Source organism: Tubulanus polymorphus, chromosome 9 (assembly GCF_964204645.1).
Source record: "Tubulanus polymorphus chromosome 9, tnTubPoly1.2, whole genome shotgun sequence".
NCBI lineage: Eukaryota > Metazoa > Nemertea > Palaeonemertea > Tubulaniformes > Tubulanidae > Tubulanus > Tubulanus polymorphus.
This window is the reverse complement of record NC_134033.1, coordinates 10,358,575-10,371,325: the sequence shown is the minus strand read 5'-3', so window position 1 is coordinate 10,371,325 and position 12,751 is coordinate 10,358,575.

The window sequence follows — 12,751 nt, the reverse complement described above, 5'->3', positions numbered from 1 at the left end:
CGTCCGCGAAAAGTCATTGCCTCCCAATACTCTATAGTGGACGAGTATACATAGGAGTTGATGTCACTGGGAAAACGGATAAAGGTTAGGTTGAGGGTTATGTGTAGGTAAATCATTCCAAATGTATTTTGGCTGCCTCGGTGGTGTAGCAGTGTCACTGGGCTAGTGCCTTGTCGACCCGAGTTCGAATTATTTGCCGGAGCAAATTATGGGCACAATAGTGCACATATATAACAGGAATAATGCCCCGTCGGTGATCCTGTACCCAGAAACTGACCTGATCAGAATCAAGATGGCTGACTGCCGAAACCAGCACATTTTACACATTTTTTTAAATTTTCAAGGGAAATTTTGAAGATGCTTTGATCAATCAATCATTCTTATATCTGTATCTACCGAGTGCCCACCAGCTTACGAAATGGGTCGGTTGGATCACACAAGTCGGCTGTGTGTTACCTTTTTTGTTCCCAGAAAAGGTCGACTGATTTTGAGTTTACCTTTCGACGATCCTTATATTATCAGACAATACGGTTCGTGGTGTAAGGAAGCGTCTTGGGGACATATCTACTAAAAGAAAATTTCGAGGTTAATTCCGAGTTGGGAATAAACTAGTTTTCTCAGTTAAATGCGATTTTCGAAGTTAATTCCGAGTTTGTAACTCGGAATGAACTAGTTTTCTTCGAAAATCGCATTTAACTGAGAAAACTAGTTTATTCTGAGTTACAAACTCGAAAAAAAACTTCCAAAAATCGCATTTTCTTTTGTCATTATATTGCAGGATAACAATACTAATTGGTCCATTACGATAGGCTTAAAGTATGAGACAGCTGAAACACGCCGTCTGTCATCAACATCATCAAATTTCACGTCAATTATGTCGGTATAAAAATGATCATTGAACCCAAATCTAATTCTGATCTCAAGTCACTTAAAGTAAAAAAAATACGAATAACGATCCTTTGAAATTAGTCAATCAAACCGGAGGATCTAAAACTTCTACAGCAGACGGACTACTCCCATTTCGCGTTCCCATTTTGTCAGCATCATTTTTCATTCTGCTCAAATTTCATTAGATTTTCATGTTTTTTCTTCTGGGTGCTTGGACCCCTACGGGACACAGCCTTTATTGGCTTTCCAAGCATCCGGCCGTGGTAAATTGTCAGTATAATTTAACTGCATATACACATGGCAAAATGAATATTGTATTTATATTATTTTAGCAATAAAATTAGTTGCAAGATTTACATATACACTTATTGACAATGAAACAGTATAATATAATTATCCGATTTTTGTCAACGGTTATGGCCGCGTATTTCATAATCGTTCAAAATCTATATTTCAAATTGTTTGGTCAAGTTTGATTTTAATTTACCGGTCAACAATGTGGTTATTCGAATCAATCATCGCGTGGTGTCTGGTGGTGGTAACACGATTGCAATTCCTTACACGTCATATCACATCACTAAATACAAACGCCACGCAGACCGGACACTTAACAGACGTAGTCCGCCTCTACAGCACTGTTGGGATTTTATATTTCAGTAGAAATGTGTTACTTTTCTTTACGTTCGTTTTCGTATCAACGAAAAACGTTTCGGCGCAGTTCCCATTAGGTAAGTACGGGCTGTGAGGAGGAACGAGAGAGATTGGCGATAGGGGGGGGGGGGGTAGGCTGCGATCACACGGAGACGATTTGGCCCTGGCTAAATTGGCACGGGAGAGGGCTCGAGCCAAATTTGCCCCGTGCCACTCACTCGATACTAAACAATGCTAAAGCAAAACGAAGTGAGTCAATTCCGGAACCTGTAACAATTCAAACGCAATCATCTTGTCCGGTGCTTAAGTTTGGAAATGATTAACTTCGCTTTGTTCGAGCATTTTTTAGTATCGATTTGGTGATTTGCGTGTGAGCGCGCTCTCTGTTTAGGCACGGGTAAAATTTGACAACTCGGGCCTGATCGGTGCCAATTTGGCCCCAGCAGAGTCGCTTTTATATTATTACATTACCTAATAATCCAATTACGATAAAGATTAAAATAACAATACGATAATGTCACATCCCCGAAATTTTTGCTAAATTCTTTACCACGTAACAGTTTGGAACTTAAACTTTTGATTCTTTATGAGTTATGTTGATGTTGTATTCAATGTTTAACAGTTCCTGAGTTAGACAGAGCATTATCATTAGAAAATTACCCATCTTCACTCCTGTCCTGGTTTTACGCCAAAAAGGTGATTCGCGATTCATCTACCGAGAAATTCCAACAGTTTGTAATGTAACAGATGGTGATACACCAAACAACCCCCTCAGGCCCCTTTGTAACAATCTTTAACCTGCTTTAACAAACTTTTTAACACCCCTACTGCTAACCCCATACGCGTTAGGTAATCTTTCAACAGCCCCTATTATACATATACTAGAATTATACCCGGGGGTGATTTACATTGGCCCAGAATTTCAAACTACTCAATTTATTGGTAATGGAATTCATTCGGGCCATTTAAAATCTATATGTCCATGCCCGTGGAGACCGCATGGGCTTTGATGACCTGTACCCATGGAGACCGGTAACTTCGTATCGGAGGTGAACAAAATATGTGTGGAGCTACGCGGGATTCGAACTCTTGGGCCATTGTGATTGCATATGGGAATGGCACTCTTACAATGTTTTGATGCAGTGAGAGTTTATAATTAGAATTCCTGCTATCTGATTAGCTGACACCGTGTTTGGCCCCGTCTTTGAATATTTTCACACCCGTTTATTCCCGTTGCATTAGTTTTTACAATGACTGACTGACACAAAATTTCAAGGCCCAATTTCTTCTCCACGTCGACACTATTTGGTACATAGTTTCGTGTCGATATACAGATAATCATTGAGCAGTTCAGGATTTTAATTCGTATGCGTTTGTTCAGGTTTGTATGGCGAGTGGTCGGAATGGAGTAGTTGTAGTGTAGAATGCGGACTCGGAAAAAAGAACGAACGTGTAACGATTAAGAGGGTCGACCGTGTGAGGAGGGCGGACAACCACGTGAACAAGCTACTGATTACTGTTTTGAAATGTGTGAAGGAGGCAAGTTTTTTTAGAGCCCCAAATAACAGGAATGGGAAATTGGCAACGGTAAAGTGGCAAGCAAGGATTCAGTTAAAATCCATCAGAGGATCGCTGTGACGCTGGGTTACCAGGGTCGGGTTACCACGCCTTCAATTTCTATATTTCATATTCGAGTCAACCTTTCTCATTACGTAGTTTATCAATTTTAAGTAAAATCTATATCAAAGATTGATCGAGAAGGCCAATCTCAAATCTATCCGGATGACTCGTTTGATAATTTTTGTTTGGATTGGCAGCATAAAGCCGCGATCAAACGGAGACGATTAGGCCCGGGCCAAATTTGGCCCGTGCCTAATTAGAATGCGAGTTCACACTTAAACCACTCATTCGATACTAAACAATACTCAAATAAAGCGAAGTGGGTCATTTCACTAACTTTACTTCACTTTACTCTATTTAATAAACTCTTGGTCTTAGTACAAAGACAATTTGAGTGATATATACGGTACATAGGAATAAATACGTTATACGACGTAAAGTAGGTAGATACCTAATTGAATATTAATCTATATGCGAGCTATTTTTAGGGAATCAAGTGAAAAACCCCATAATTCAACCAATGAAAATACACAGTTTGCGAAGTTCGGTTCTGCCTTTGGTTTGCATTAATGATTTATGTTTGAAAAGGTTGGGGTTCGTATAAGATCTTCCGTCCAGATATAATACCCTACTATCATTTGAATGTGAACAGTTGCAGGCGCGGATCTGATTTTTTCCAGGAGGGGTTCATAAAGAATGATAATGTTAAACAACCGACTAAAATATCTGATAGGGGCCAATACGGCATATCGTTTGGCCAAACATAAGATGGTATGGTACCGATTATGTAATACTGTTCACCCGCTTTGTCTTGAGTACATTAATTCAAGAAAACGATTGAAAAAAACTTTTTGATAGCTGAGCAGGGGGGGGGGGGTGACGACCCCTAAAACCTTCGCTCTGGATCCGCGCCTGAGTAAAAAGGGTAGCGAAATTCGTCCCCAATCCCATTACTACACAATTGACATGTTCTTTCAGCACTATATTTATTTCAACCCGTTCGAGCCGTCATTAATTTTGTGTACATCTATTTCAATTTTCTCAGATCACAAGATTTATTGCGTTGGTTTTATCAGTAACAAGTTGAATTTTTAAGGCGAACTGGCGGCGTACACCGGGTCACGTGAACCTGCCAGACTTTGCGGTTGGGTGTCGTATGAAACTAGTGAAGCGGTTTATTTAGAATTTCCCCCACCGGAGAGACCGGACAGTATCATCAGACAACCACGAAGAGATGACTGATTATTGTTTGCCTATTTCCTCGCCAAAAAAGCAATCTATTCTTCCATATGTATGCAGTGAATCTCCGGGCCGGAAGTCCACCTATGGCGCAGCTCCCTCCTATGGTATTCTGTTACATGGGCTAAAAAAACGCCCGGAGGTCTATGCCTGTATTGAACACGACCGGAGTTTTATGCCTGTATTGAACACGGGGGCTCCTCAGGATACCGAAATTGCTCAGAGGATTCAGTGATGATGACCTGACGCTAAGCGATCTCAACATTAAATTCGTAACAATTGTGAAATCGATATCCGACCGGGCGAGCAGGCCGGGTACGACTTAAGCCTTGTTGAATGAATAAAACAAATTTTCATTATTGAAGTAGATGAATATTAATAATCGGCCTACTAATAGAATCAACCATTTGTGCCTCAGTCATATATACACAGTTAAGAGTTAAATTGAGAGTCCGAAATATTGTTTGACAAGCAAGCCAGTGGATCCTGGATGAAATTACGCGATAGTAGACCACGACCGCAGATCAACTAAGAAAGGAACAATATCTCAAAAATACGTACATACGTATTGAACACTTCAGGGATCGAGAAATGAACAACAGTGTCGCTGTTCCCAGTTTCTACGTTCTCACCGAGTAAGGGGAAGGGGCAATAAGTCTACGACAATATAACTACAAACGTTGATGGAAAAAAAAGAAAAAACCGTACACAAAGACTTCACAAATTGAAAATACGTGCGTTTGATAGAAAAAACAAGCTCTCCCTGAATTGCTATCTTTCCTCTTCGATAATCTCTATAGTGAGTTCGAAACGTCGTGGCATTTGGTTTGAAATTTCGGATGAATAAAATTCGCTTTTAATCTTTTCAAATTATGTATTGTACTCGTGGGTTTTTTTTAACTTAGTAAAACAATATCTAACCATCCTAAATGATCGACTGGATCATTTATTGATCAGGAGTGCTCTGAAACACTTAACTTACTAAGTGAGCCCAAAATAATCCATATTCATTCAACACCTGTATATCTTTACTAAGGTACATATACAATATAGATTTTATTGGGAACCATCATATTTATCTGCAGAAATTTTGTTTATAAGGCGCACGTATATAAGATAGATGAATTAAAAGATCGACTGTATTCTAAAATCTTTTGTTTTTAACGATGGTTAATGTTACATAGACACATAATAATTATTCTTGAAATTTTAACTCTAATGACCGATTACTGAAATATAATTGATTGAAAAGTGTAGTTTAAATGAATTTTCACATTGCATAGTTTCTTCTGACAACCATTTAGATGGCGCCGCTGATGGTGATCCGTTATAGAAAATCTGAATTCGAACCGTAATCAGGGGCTTGATACTTATTGAATGTATTCATCATTAAACGCATGGTAAAGGGGGCGCCTCGCCACAGCACACTTGCAGCTGTGTACAGCTTTAAAGCTTGCTTGGTGTCCCTCTCCATATTGTTAATCAACTAGGCCTATTCAACATATATTGTTAATAAAGAAAAAATAGAATACAGTTATTCTCGCTGAGGATGAGAAAGTCAGTTACAATTACATACTTTATTTGATTATTTTGCAATTTATGGCCCAACTGTGAACGCCCACAAAACTAAACTATTAGTCTAGAAAATCAGGATAAAACAAATTTCGAAATTCCTGTTTGGCAAACAAGAGCTAGAGGTAGCTGAGGATTATGCATATCTTTAATTTAATTGGAAGTAGCTTTACTAAAGCAAGAAAATACCTTTATCATAAAGCAAAGAGAGCTATGTTTTCGATCGTTCAAAAAGTCAGGCGTTTAAAACTTCTAGTATGGTAGATGTTGTCAAACTCAGCTATTCGTGTGTCACTCCTATCGCTATGTATGGGTGCGAGGATTGGGGGTATGAAAATCTTGATTTATCAGAGAATCACCACTTATTGTACTGCAAAGTTTTAATGAAAGTGGCAAAATATTCTCGTGATTTGCAAGTGTTACCAGAACTAATAGGTTATTCTTTATGTATAAACGTCAAACGTAGAATCATTAATTTTTGGATAAAACTGTATCGCGGGAAAGGAAACTAAAAACTAAACTCAATCCTTTACAAGATATATTTCAATCTAAACGATAGACATAAGAGTCATTGGTTATTACGTATCTATAAAGATTTCCTTTGATGATTGCGGTTTATCTCATATTTGGACACATAAATTTATTGCGAACGGTAGGACCTTCTCAAGGCGAATCGAACAGATTCATCGTGACCAACATGCAAAAAATACCGTTTCCACGATTGCTGCTAATCCGCGCGATATACATTATAGGCAATGCAAAAATGATATCAAATTAGAAAGGCATATTAGTGAACTCGACGAGGATTAAGAACTACGCAGGTTTTTTCGAATTTAGAATTGGGTCTCATCCTTTGCCTGTAAATGAATTATCAAACCTTCAGTTAGATAGAAATGATAGACGCTTTTCCGCTTGTAATCTTTTAAGCGATGAATTACATTCTATTCTTAACTGCAACCTACTGAATAAAATCCGTGAAAATATTTTGAATTCGAACTCTATGCAATCTTGACATTCTAAAAATTCTACAATCCACATGCAAAATATACTAAAAAAGATGGAATCCAAGATGGCCGCCATGAAACTCATTGAATCAGTGGGCCTACAGATTGGACTAAGGCCTAGTGCATGTCTTGCAGTGAATCTCTGGGCGCAGCTACCTGTGATGGAATCCTGTTAGCATAGCATATTTATATCATATATAGGCTAGTTGTCAACAAAAAACGACCGGAGTTCTAGGTCTGTAATCATTGAACACAGTGGCTGTTCGAATCATGCAGCTCGCGGCGACCAGTGCTTAATGTACACGTCTGATCATAATTGCGTATTTCTCTTTTTTCTTGGATCACTCATCAAATGCAGGGAATCTATTGGCGGACAAATTCACAGCATCGGATTGGCTTATGATACAAAGCGCATGCCCCTGAGGTTTGAAACCTCATTGAATAGTGGACAAGCTATCTTATCGAGTTTTTTTAAAATATGTAGCTAGTAAGTCATAATTCTATGAACACGAAAATATTCTAGGGGCTTCGACTGCATAAAAACGGTATACTTTTGGGTCGATGCATTAAGAGGGCACCTGGTGTACAGGTGTACAGGTGGAAAGAATGCATTCGATGATATTATTGATAAACGGTTAACTGTTCATTCGACACGATTCTACTGAAACTGTCAGACGACCGAATAATGTTGCTCCTGTTGATTATGTTGATCGCCGCAAATTTTGCGACATACGAAGGTAAAGTTATATGACTGTACAACGTAGGCTACACGTGTTCAAAAGAAAAAAAGAAGATAATTTCGTTTCCAGTGAGCATTCTATATGTTGAATAGACCTTCTTCATAATTTTCAGCCGTCATAAACCTAACGGACAAGAAGCCAGCAGTTCAGAGTACGACTGCTGGTGATGGCGACGCCTCTAAAGCAGTAGATCCAGACAGAGAGACTTGTTCGATGACTGAGAAGGAAGATACGGGGAGTTGGTGGCAAATTGATTTTGGAAAAAGGCAGATGGTAAATGCTGTGCAGATTTTGTTAAACGCAAACGGCGAAAGTGAGTAAATCAAAATATTCATGTTTCATGGGCTTATGTTATTTTAGGATGATAACTTAACGTTTTAAGAGCCCTAATACTTCAGTGCGTAGGGATCTAAAATATTCAATTCCTTTGATTTCAAGCCCAATACGGGTTACATGCATGATTCCTAGATCCCTACTGTAGACAATAATCTTCATTCGTTTGTTCCGAGGTCGATTCACAATTATTATAACGGGGTGGACTTTCAAAGATCTTTGTGAAAGAAAAATATTCGATCGAATTGCTTTTACTTTTTTTAACTTCGTCTGTTATTATGGCAAAATCTGAAAATTTTCTTTGTAGTTCCAAAAAACTACATGATTTACGTATCCGATGAACCGGCGGCGAGTTCAAATAGAGAGGGTTGGGAACTTTGCCAATATGTGGGAATAACATCCCCGGACGAAACTCGTAATTACTGTTATGATATTCTAATCGGGAGATACGTCGTCATTTTGACTCCGAGCGGACAGAGTTTATCCCTATGCAAAGTGATGGTATTACAAAACACGGCTGTCCCCGTTCTGAATATAGGTAAGTTAAAATTTTGTAGTCAGGCAGAATCATCATTTCTAAAAAAGCGTAATGGCAGGATAAGACGCAGTCAAAAATTTTCCGTAAGGACCCTTTGCAAGGACCTCTACAATTTCATCGACACTGTTTTCCTTGCCCACTGTTTGGTATCCATGAATACGTTTCGAAACAAGTTTTATCTTTGCAGCGGCATTGGCGCATTACACAATGCACATCGGCAGTTGCAAAGCCGGGAAGCAAATATCCACGGAGGCAGGCGGAGCAGATATAGCGGTATATTGCCAGCACCTTTGCAACGAAGAATCGAAATGTTTGGCATTCATGGTAAACGACAATATGCAGTGTTCGCTGTATGATTCGCTGTGTGAAGGACCCGATGTTGATCGCCACCACAACTTTTTGAGCTACACCATTTTCAACAAACCCCAAGCATATCGTAATTATATTCGTTACTAGCTAAGATCGCAAATACTCCCCCAGCCTATGAATGTGAAAAAGAATATGACCAGACGTGTGTGTATTATTGAAATAAACCATCGTTGTCCTCGCCATGGCCAATCCTCCATTGGCATAATTGCATATACAAATTACTTTAAGATCTTACAAATGAGATGTGTTGAAGCATATCTCACTACTTGTCTTTTAACCTTAATCATTCATGATTGGGTACATGGTTAGAACATTGGGTGCCTTAACTACAGTCTCGTTTGATGAACCAATTGAATATCAAAAACAAATCGGATTTTTTATTTTCAGTACCACCTGGAGACGATGTCTATAGACGAAAAATCGGTCAATGTAAGGGAAACCCTACCACAGAAACTCTCGAAAACGTTCCTACATGTTTACGCCGTTGTTTCGAAATGGGAAAAAAATGCGTAGCCGTGTCTGCTGTGCCATACGAAGTAACTGTTTGTCACTTTTATACAAGCTGCAACGAGGTGTCTACGAACAATAAAATCGTCACCTACCAGAAAATCAGCGATGTACCACGTAAGCAATACCCAATTTTGTCGATCGTGAACCTTCTAAATGTATCATGAAACAATGAAACCAAATGATGTATTGGTAGACGTGGACTTTACGCTGGTTATCATGATCTTGTCCATACTTCACTGAAGGAATAACACATTCGAATGTACATGTACTAGTAATTATACCTTTCATACCTAACCGGGGACTAGGGAAATTGGTAAACTGCTAGGTGCTCTAAACACCATAGTATAGTACTTTACTTCATTCCAAAGATTGGTGTTCGCTTTCTTTGTTCGCTGAATTTAATCATTTTCTTTCCAGCGAAGGAAACCACAAGTACCGACGCTATGACTGTGGTGGACTTCCTGTACACCAACACCGCAGTTTTCATGTCAATCTCCGCGCCGTTCGCCCCCGCATCGGTAGCCATGCTGGTTTTAAATGGTTTTTTCACGAAGTTCAAGAACCGAGAGCAGATGTCAGTTTGGGATGAAATCAAAGGACTCGTTCATTCGGCAATCGCGACTAAAATAACGTCGCACAACGAAGACTCAATGGCAGCTAAACTGGGAGCTGTTGTTAGACGCATGTCGGAATTGATAAATTCTAATTCGCAATATTCGATAGAATTCAAACGAGCGGAGCTTTCAAAACTAGCAACTATGTTGAACACCTTCAAACAGAGGTAAAAACTACAGTACTGCAACTACATCTCCTTCACACGGAAGTGTCTTCGAAAGTTAGTTCGAGGATAGTCCATTAAAGGATAGTCCATTCGTTCTTATTTGCAGAAGGCCTTTAAAGGGTCATGTTGATCCAGCATAATCGTGCGTTTCATTCTAACAAATTCCTTCCAATGAACTTATTCATTATCATATTCACCAACAGGTATGATCTAGAAAGATTTGAGGAGATTGCTTTCGATGTGGGGGTTTTGAGCGGTATCCCATCGTTCTGCCTCGTGTATATCACATTGGTTAAAGAGTTGAACACACTCAGACATCCGACCTGGAAAAACAACTGGTTTCACGACCTTGAAACCTTTATGAAAAGCATGACACGAATTGTTGAATCGACTGCTTTCGAGACGTTTAAGGTATTATATCTATTTCTCAAGGGATTGCCTATATTATGGTGGCTGATTCGGGCCATAGTAAAAAATCTTTCTGTACGGCTGGAGCAACGACAACAAATTTTCACATTGGTCCGTTTTTTGGTTTTCTAGCACGAGAAAACAAAACATTTTGGTTTGAAAAATTTTTCTGACTGGCTAGATTAAAGGCTGGATAAAAATGTTTTTTACATTGGCCCATTTTTTTTTCTCGTGCGAGAAAACAAAACCTTTTGAATTCTTGCGCGAGAAAGCCAAAATAATTGTTTTCTCGCGCGAGAAAACCTAACGTTTTGAATTCTCGCGCGAGAGAACCAAATGTGAAAATTTTTCTATCGTTTCTATTCTCTAGCTGTTAAGAAATTATTTTTACTATATGGCCCGAATCAGCCACAACACTATATGTTTATAGTGGTTTAGCAAAGATATACTTGGACCACTAGTCAAACCATTGATTGGTTGAATATAACTGTGAGACTTCGTCCACTGATCCCACATTTTTTCTTTGAATGAAGGACATCTCCAAGCTGGAGCCGCTGTACCATAAGGGGAGATGCCCTAAACTATTATATAACACATGTAGTTACTACGTAACGGCTCTGGGGTTCAATCGTAGAAATGGATTTAAACTTGACGAAGAACTGTGAAACTGAGTATAAGATAAAAACTCAGAACAACTTCTGAATCTAGCATTTTCTGCTTGACAGCATTATCCAAAAAATAAATGTTCAAAGAATATCAATTTTCGGTGTTCTTGCATTGTAGGATAGATTCGGCCCGAGGACGATGGTGCCCACTAAATTAGAAAACGGATGGGGTGGCTCCTACTACGAGTTAGAAGACCAGGTAACCAAATCAACCATACACGCTACATTCGAAGATTTCAAGCAATTGCACAGCATCGCGGACGAAACAGAAATGTTAATTAACGCTTTACTCATTAAACCATACAACGGTATTCTCGATAAAGTAAGAGGTTTGAACATCGATGTCGGTAACGACGCCAGACATTTCGAAGGAAATATGAACGATTCCCTCGGAATAGGATCGGGATTCCAATCGAAGGGTAAAATGTATCATTCGCCTTGCCAGGTCCCGTGTAGAAAGTGGCCGGGTAAAGATTATCTGTATTGCTTTTCCAAATCTCCACCTGACATGCATACACGCAAACGGCGAAAAGTTTACGGCGGCCCCGGTATTTCAATGGTTACCGAATCACGTGTTGATATTATCGAGCAACGATGTTTTTTCCCGTGGCTGAAAGGCCCGAGGGTCGTAACTAAAGTTACTAACGTATAACTATTAACTATTCGACGCGAATTCTAAATTTTGAATTAATTGATGTGAATTAAAATAAGACAATAAACATAATTCTTGTCAGCAATATATACAACTGATAGCTGTTTTATTTTCCCATTTTGTCGCTGGAATCGAAAAAGTTCTAAGGTTGTGACTTAACAATGCAAGAAAGTTGAACTCGTGGAATGCTTATAATCGTCAACTTGTTCCTCCTTTCTGTCCCATAACAGAGTATTCTTGCAATTAAAAAGGTATCACCAACGATAAGTTATCCTCGGCCTTCCTCATAGCGACATATATTCGCATCATTTGATCAACAAGTAAGAGGTATGAACATCGATGTCGGTAACGACGCCAGACGTTTCGAAGGAAATATGGACGACGCCCTCGGAATAGGATCGGGATTCGAATCGCAGGGTAAACTGTTCCATTCGCCTTGCCAGGTCCCGTGTAGAAAGTGGCCTGGTAGAGTATCTGTATTGCTTTTCCGAATTTCCAGCTGACATGCATACACGCAAACGGCGACGACAAGTTTTCGGCGGCCCCGGTATTTCAATGGTTACCAAATCACGTGTTGATATTATTGAGCAACGATGTTTTTTTCCGTGGCTGGAAAGCTCGAAGGTCGTTGGCAAAGCTGATAACGTATAACTAGTAGGCCTAACTATTCCATACGATCGCCGATTACAGATTGACAATCAAAGAATTGGTGAAATGATATGAATTATGACATTAAACATAATTTTCTGTCAACGATATATACATGTGTGTGTTTAATCTT